The sequence below is a fragment of the Bidens hawaiensis genome, unplaced genomic scaffold, assembly GCF_021521415.1.
Source record: "Bidens hawaiensis isolate Kalapana, Puna unplaced genomic scaffold, B.hawaiensis_p1.1 tig00040103_1, whole genome shotgun sequence".
In the NCBI taxonomy this organism is placed as follows: domain Eukaryota; kingdom Viridiplantae; phylum Streptophyta; class Magnoliopsida; order Asterales; family Asteraceae; genus Bidens; species Bidens hawaiensis.
The window spans coordinates 140,414-149,072 of NW_027497073.1; the positions used below are offsets into that span (position 1 = coordinate 140,414).

Here is an 8,659-nt window from a genome sequence, read left to right on the forward strand (position 1 = left end):
ATATATTTCTGTTTGGGTCATTTAATTTAAAAGTGTAATATTTCAAGAAAAAATAACAAAATGATGAAACGAGCATAAGGTGAGGTGTTTTTTTAAAAATACACTTTGTCTACCGTTTAGTGAAGTTTTTCGTAAATAACTGATATATAACCAAATATCTCACCACATTATAATACAAACCATACTTAATTATAGAATTTTTATACTTTAATTAAACTTCATTTCACTCAACCAAGCACCATATAATACACGACCTTCACACATTCATGCATATACATGAGATAAAATTTGTATACTCATCATATACTCAACACAGTCATCTAATTTGACCATGCATGCAATATTATGCGATATGCATATATACTACTTGTCACGTACACTCCATTTTGTTTACAAAATAAATACCTAAATATAATTAATAACTCCATAGATTATCAGAACCAGAAGAATCCACCACCGATGAACCATCGTTACTAACCTCCGGCGGCGGGCTGATCATCATTCCATCAGCCATATCAATCAACAAATTCGGCATACCGAATAAAGCATCTTCATCAACAAACTCTCCACCACCTGTCTGCCTGACACAAGTCGTCTCATCCAAACATTTCACCAGCCCTGCCGCCGCCTCCGCTGCACTCTTGATGAAGGCAGGCTCCAGCGAAGGCGGCAACGGATATGACCTGGCAAGGTCAGGGAAATTCAACTCTGCGCTGCCGCCTTTGAGTGACAGCGCTGCCACGTCATAGGCGGCAGCAGCCATCTCAGGAGTGGGGTACGTCCCGAGCCAGATACGAGTGGTTTTGCGTGGCTCGCGTATCTCTGACACCCATTTCCCGCTACGACACCGTATTCCGCGGTATGTAGGGTGTTTTCTGGTTGATGTAGGACTGGGGGTTTTAGAGGAGGTGCTCATGGTTTTTTTGTATGTTATAATTAAGTATCGAGTGGTTGATTAAGAAACAGGTTTTGAAGGTTGATTAGCTAGGTAACGAACGTTAGGGGATGTTGGAGGCATATGCAGAGTCAGTAGTTATAACTTATAAGCATTAATATTTATTTACGTACAGAGAGACAAAAAGTGGTGTGGATGGATATAGTGTAAAGAGCTTGGACAGGATATTTTATCCTACAACTATTTTTTAGTAATATAGTTATGTTATATAATAATATGATGTTATGCAACGTCAGACAATAGGATATGTTGGTGATTGGAGATAAAGCTTGAATAATTTGATAGTCGTGATACACTTCCCGAGAGTAATACAGTAATTTGGGAAATGGATAAAACTCAAACTTCTGACAACAACAAGTGTAAATTTGTGTGACTTTCGTGAGAGACAGCTAGATGACCTCTACATATAGGGATTGGATAGAGGTGGTTAATAATCATCATAACTACCATCGGTGGTTATATAATCGGCCAGTAGCTATATAACCGTCATAGCTAAACTTGGTAGTTTTATAACCAATGTAATTACTAGTAGTGGATTGCCAAATACCATGTTACTATAAATTAGAAGAATCTTCATTAAATGTGTATTTATTTACACCTCCTAACTTGTATCAATTTATATTTTAATTTCTTATTTGAACCTAAGTGAATCACTAATCACCCAAAATGGTCTGATAAGTGATAACATTAAAATCATCAGACCAACTGAATATAGAAAAATAGAAAATATTTAAAATGCATCTCAAACTGTATGTTATCTTATTGTTACATGTTCCTGAAGCAACTTTGCTCTCAAACTCTAAAATAGCATTCCCCATGCTCCATCCACGGTCTTGTTTTGTGTTTATAATTTTATATATACTCATGTCGTATTTTATGCGTTCTCATCTAATGTATTGTGGTCAAAGTAGATGCTGAAATATTTTAAGTATTCGCTCTATTAAGTTCATAAATCAATCGGACACATTAAGTCTTGCATGAAAGTGGGATGTGACTACTTAACGTAACCCAACATACCTTATAATAAAATTTTGTTATATCATGCTACCTTCTTGATTTAATTTCAAAAAAATGTGTATAGCCAAGAATGAACTTGATATACTGTCGGTTTAAATTCATAACGTTGAAAAGGTGAGGTAGATACTATATAATTTGTTGCATACTTGTATAGTACATGTACGTAATCATGCATGCATCATTGTAGAAAATATTTATGATCATGTACGTGTATATTTATGTCTTTTGAGTTATAAGTACGGTTATTATTATTATTATTATTATTATTATTATTATTATTATTATTATCAAGTATGTTTATATATTACCAACAGTTAATTACTCATAACTTTAAGTCTTCAACTAAAAGCTGTAAATTACTTTACATGCATGCATGAAATTATGTAGTTTAAGACATGCTAGCGTTCATCGCTGATAGGAAAATGATTTTGTTGACAAATTGAAAATTATTCCAAAGAAGGATATGATCTCGCCTTTGCAGAGGTGGTTCCATGGACTCATGGATCAAGCACTTTGGGTTGAGTGGTATTAATATCACCTTCAGGTCAAGCCCCACAAGCTGTTAAAAGATTGAAGTTTCAAACCCGCGGTATCACCCACAAAGCTTAGAGGCGACTGACACCGTCATCAACTGATAAAACAAAATAAAAGGTTAAAATCTTAGTTTTGACCGCATAGGCAATTTTATGGTTTTTTAAAATTTTGTCAATGATTTGTTGGAAATCATTGTGGTTATATTAACACAGCGATTAATCGAAAATATCTGCCAATAAAGTATACATCGATGACCCTTTAGTAAAATCGGTCATCCTCAAAATTATGTTATGGTTATAGATGTATGAGATATTTCAAAATAAAGGGGAATGCATATTTTGTAACGGTTAGTGCAAAGCAATTATGCATCATGTATTAATCATGTGAAAAGTTTACGCATCTAACATAGATATCGTCCCTTTTCCAATTATCCATAACCCCACAACATAATAAGTTTAATTAAACGTTTAAAACATCTTATGTCTTTATATTATCTTTAAAACATCAATATATATCTACAGGGCTGTTTCCGAGAATTTAAATACTTAGGCCGAACCGAAATAAAAAGGCCCGTAGGCTATGCCGAGTAACGAAATATATAAGCTAATTTTTTCAAACGACGATAACGTTAACTATTTATTTAGTTTTTTAAATTTAGTTTGGGCCAAATAGATTAAATGGATTGTGGATAAAAAAAAGTTTTGGATCCAATGTATTTAATATGCTTAAGATTCATACCTATTTTATAATTTTTTTAAAGAATATATATATAAAATCTTATCTTATCTTACTATACTAATAAAAGAAAATATTGACGCTTAGGTGTCAAGCCTATATTTCTCCTAACTCCTAATCTTTCATCTCATTCATTCTAACTATCAACGGGTCATGAGTCAAAATCATTTTGTCAATTGGGTTATAACATAGTGTGGATTTTATTCATTATTGAGTTAAGTGTCGTTTTCATACCCGATATTTGACCACCTACGCAATTTTAGTACCTTAATTCATAGGTATTTTGAGAATCACATTAATTGAAATAGCAAACCTTATTTATTTTTATCATATGGAAAATCCCGTGTAATACACGGGTTCAAAAGCTAGTGTGTGTATATATATATATATATATATATATATATATTGGCCCCCAAAATTTATGTGTCTCGGCCGGCCGCCCAGTTTGCCCTACCCAAGGGCCGGCCTTGTATATCTGTAAAAAATCTATATGATAAGTTATTTTCTTTTAAATTAGGATGTTTAATTATTTGAGAAGAATTACAAAGGCTGTAATAAAAATATAAAGATGTGTATCACTTGGTCTACTTTAACTAACTTTTTTTAATGGCTAACACACCTTTAAAAATCAATTTTTATAATATACTTAGGGGGTGTTTGGCCTAGCTTTTATTTTTTGGTTTATGCTTATATTTTAAAGTGACTTCTAACTTATTTTTTATTATTTGATAAGCTTCTTTTAAGTGTTTAGATTAGCTTATATTTTACAAGTTGATAATAAGTTGTTAAATCCATCATTCTTTAATTTGTTATAGTAATAAGTTGCTTTAATAATTATTAATCCACCATCATTTGAAGGCAAATGAGTAACTTACACCCTAACACAAATAAGCTTATTCAAATAAGCTAAAAAACCATTTTCAAATAAGCTTCTTCAAATTAGCTTATATAAGCTTATAAGCATAAACTTAAAAAGCTAAAACAAGCACCAAACTAAGCTTATTTTGTAAAAAAAAAAAAAAAAAAGCTAAAAAAGCTATAAACATGATTAAATAAGCTAGGCCAAACACCCCCTTAACATTTATTTTGTAGAATTCAAACCAACACTACTTTTAACATGGATAACGTACACCTTATTTAATTAGGCCAAGAGGCGATGTTTAAAATATTTTGAATACTTATGTGATTCAATGGTTATGTTTAAAGTGTAAAATTATACTATATCTTAAAAACAAAGTTTTGAGTGTCCTGTATATCCCATTGAACCGTATAAGGTGATTCACGATTAATAAAAGAAATCAAATTCCTTTCCTTTCGGGATTGTAAAAAAACAGTTTCTAACATTTTTATTATGAAGTTTTAACTTTTAATTGTAAAAAAACAGCTACTTCAAATCAAAGTACTGATTTTGGTTTACTTTTGTGTCTTGTCTGCAGAAAAGGATATTCAAATATGATGATAATAACATTTCTATTATTAAATTATAATGTCCATATTCGCATCAGGAATCCGCTAATCATATTTTCACAGGTTGTATTTTTGCAGCTGAGATATGGGATAGGATTGCCGTATGGTGCCGTTTGGATCCTATTTTTGTGTTTGAAGTTCGGGATATTCTTGTGTTAGCGAAAGGTTTAAAGAAGCCGAAACTCGACAAAAGGGTGGCTCATTGTATAGTGGTTATGGTCTTATGGAGTATGTGGAATGCAAGAATTGAGAAGATTTTAAGGATAAAGAGGCCAAAGCTTTCGAGGTGGTGTCCAAGATTAAATCTTGTTGGTATTTTTGGATTCGAAATAGGTCTAGATTTAAATCTATAGAATGGAGCAATTGGTGTAAATATCCTTTTAGATTGATGTAACTTGGTTTTCCTTGCGGCCCTCGTTTTGAGGACTTGCAGGTTGTTTGTGATGAATGAAGCTTATTTTTCAAAAATAAAAAATAAAAACGTTCTCATTCACTATAACCAACATTATATTCAATCATAATCATTAAAACCTTGATTTTAATGTTGTTTATAATTGGCTTCTGTCATCACCATCCGATCCTTTTTTCAATTTTCTTGGCATTAAATTATTAAGCTAAATTTATTTAATAACTTTGTTTTTAGAAAATAAACATTAAATAATCCCTCCCCGGTTGGTTAGAAACGCCCGAAGAACATAAAAAATTACATACTTGATAAAAGTTTTTTAAGTTACTCTACCCAGTTTAAATAAAAAAAAAATATAACTACAAGATGAAAACTAAAGATAAGACACCTATAAAATTGAATAAAAATAAGATCTTTCGTATCTTTCATAAAGTCTAAATTGTCTCATTACTCTCAAAATAAACCACCAAATAGTAAACACAATCGCCTCTACAACATAAAAACAGTTTATTTGATAACTTCTATCATTTGTCTTAAAGTAGTAAACCTACAATATTTTTTGAAAGACCAATAAAGCTTGGCCCGGCCCTCCATCACCCAAGCACACTGAGGGGCAAAAGGTCGCATATACTCGCGATCGCACACAACGCTAGTGGCCCGACCCTCCATCAATTTCAGGGAAAACTCAGTGCTTGAAAGCCCACTATAATAAAGCACCTGGCTTTTATCTTAAACTAGACTAGAACCGATAAGCTTCCCTAGAGAAAGTCATCGGGGTACCGCTAGAACACTACTTTTGATAGTACACGTACAATTAACTAGACTAGAGCTGATAAGCTTTCTTAAAGAAAGTCACCGAGGTACCGCTAGAATACTACTTTCGACGGTACACGTAATTAACTATTAGCACAATACATAACTTTTTCCAAATTATTTGTAATAACTTTTGAAGTTCAATGGATGAGTGTTAAAAACTTGAGAGGCCTTTTTTTTTTGTTAGTTATGTGGGCCATCCGGCCATGGGATAGCTTTATATTTAGCACATGGGGCAGATGGCAACCTTAGCTTTGGTTTGATAAGATTGTTCATGTTATTTGTTTGTTTTAAGGTTTTCATGTTATTTACCTGTATGTTGGGTCAACTCTTCATGGCCGGACTCCATGCTAACCTAGAACTATCGGAAAAAATGATTAACTTAAAATTTGGGTCATTGATAATTAAAATATAGGGGGCATGTCGATTAAATATTAATTAACTAATAATTAGTTAAATTAAACAAAAACAAGATTGATCGTCAATCAAGCATGCCTTTCGTAACTGGGTCATGAACTAACTCATAATGAGATGAATCATGTAAACCAAAAAAAAGAAAAAGAAAAAAAAGAAAGAAAGAACTAATAACTTTCAATTCAAACTAACAATATTTGAATCAAATAATTATATGGTACGTTACAAGATTCCAAAAATATATGAAAAAAAAAAAAAAAACCCTAATGAACAGTTTAGATAGTATTATAAACAGACTTGTCAAACAATACATTTTGTTTTCACTATTGGTTTTGTCCTAACAATGTTACCAAGAAGGAGCACCGTTCAAAATTTCAATGGCCTTTGAATCTTTGATTGTGATGATTCGATGGTTCCATGAGAGGACGAAAAGGGTGTAGGGTCCGGTTTCATTAAAGAAGGGGCGGTGGGTTTGTGGGGTTTGTTGAAGACGAGAGCGAAATGTATACTTTTTTTTTCTTTTAGTTTAATTACACTAATGTTTCATGTAGTTTTTTTGGCCCATCTTTTTTAAAATTACATTTATAGTCCGTATTGTTCAACCAACCGTGACACTAATGGTCTTTGAAATAGATGGATGTTAGTTTTTAGCGTTAAAGTTTATGTAAAAGGTCCCTAGCCTGACCTAGCGTACCCAAACCGCTGGTAGAGACCGGTTCCAGTTCCTCAGAGAAAACATAAGCGTAACCATAACTGAACGAAACCACTGAAACCGATTCCACCTCTACATGGTCAAAAACCAAACCTAAATCGAACAAAAACCGATAAAAAGCTGGTCATCGTGCATTTAGAGAATTCGCATCCTTTCACTGTCTTCAAATCTAAAACTACATTAAAAATCACTACACTTTCTCTTTCCTTCTCAATTAATTAATATTTTTTAATATATTTATCATTACCTTTTCTCCACTCACAACCAATTCCAGAAAGTATTAAAAAATTATAGAGACTAAACAGTAAATTTTCAAATATACATAAAAAGCACTGCATTTTCTTTTTTATTCCTCACAACACCCTAAATAACATCCTATATTATAAAAAATATCTATGACAAAATATAAAGTATAGGATGTGAATGATCTTAGAACGTTCACATTCTACTCACCAAATTCTGTGAGTGAGGTTTCTATAATTTAGGGAGAAGTTTTGGGTGTTGTGGGAGGAAGAGAGGGAAAATGCACTGATATTTCTATATATTTCAAAAGTTTCTGTAGCGGCCCTATAATTTTTTTTTAATATTTTTTTTTAATGTGGCTGTGAGTGAAGGAGATAGAAAACGTAATGATAAAAATATAAAAAAATACTATTAAATTGAATGGAGAAAGAAAGATAGTAATTTTTAGTGTAATTTTGGGTTTGAAGATTAAAGAAAAAAATGTAAATGCTCTTACAACCCATATATGTTAGCATAATAGGGTGATAATATTGTATCTAGGGTTGTTCACGAGCCAAGCCGAACCGAGCGAAGGCTTGCTCATTGCTTGGCTCGTTTACAACTTAACTGAATCGAACGACTAAAATTTGAACCGAGCGAAAAACGAAACGAGCATTTTCGATCGAACATCAAGCAATTTCGAGCATTATTTATTTCTTTTTCGCTTTAAAATTTTCAATAAAAAACAAGTTTGAAGGCTGTAAATAATATATTTTGTAAACAAATTAGTAGTTTTTAGACAACGTATAATAGGTTGTAAATTTTTAGAAGAAAGAAGTTTGAAGTCAGATATAATAAACATGTAAATAAAAATTTTAGTATTCTGAAAACTTGAATCAAACTAATAAAACCATAAAATTGACGAAATAGAAAAAATTTAAAAGGGTTTAAAAATATTGTATTTATATTTTATGCGTGTTGTCTATATATTTATATATTTGTTCTAATATAATTATATATAAAATAAATTAAAAATATTCGAGCCGAATCGAACCGAGCAGACCTTTGCTCGTTGCTTGCCTCGTCTACAAACCGAACCGAGCAGAACGGCTCATTTACAATCGAGAAAAAAAAACTGACGAGCGTTTTCCGAGCAGTTTTCGAGCGAGTTCTAGTGGCGAAGGGTTTGAAGTTTGGACGGCCCTAATTGTATCATTAAGCCCAAGAGTCGAACCCGCCTTCCTAGTCTAGTCTCCGCCGTTTGCCTCTCATCGAGCCAGTGATTGCCACAATTCAATTCTTCAAATCACTCTGTAAGTTTATTCACTGTATTATTTCATTCTGCTTTCCTATAAACAATACGTATGGATATATATTATTTGAG

The 8,659-nt window shown here is 32.3% G+C and overlaps 1 pseudogene; it reads right to left on the bottom strand.

Moving 5' to 3' along the window:
- Positions 1-415: 415 nt before the first annotated feature.
- Positions 416-916, bottom strand: LOC143591859 (ethylene-responsive transcription factor ERF026 pseudogene; annotated as a pseudogene).
- Positions 917-8,659: the final 7,743 nt, after the last annotated feature.